We start from the raw sequence: 200 nt of genomic DNA on the forward strand, positions 1-200 counted from the left end.
CTGTGGTCATGGAAGCCAAAGCCTTCCCGATGACACCAGCGCCACAGTCTTTGGTTAACTACCTGGATCCTCCTCTCCCTCCTCAGCCCACACCCCGAGACTGGGAGGATTGAAGAGAACACCACCTGTGCCCCCAGACCCTTTAGCCCTGCTCCCAAATCCCTGTAGCACCTCATGACCTGGCTGGGAGTGCTCCGAGT

This window comes from Alligator sinensis, unplaced genomic scaffold, assembly GCF_000455745.1.
Source record: "Alligator sinensis unplaced genomic scaffold, ASM45574v1 scaffold187_1, whole genome shotgun sequence".
Lineage (NCBI taxonomy): Eukaryota > Metazoa > Chordata > Crocodylia > Alligatoridae > Alligator > Alligator sinensis.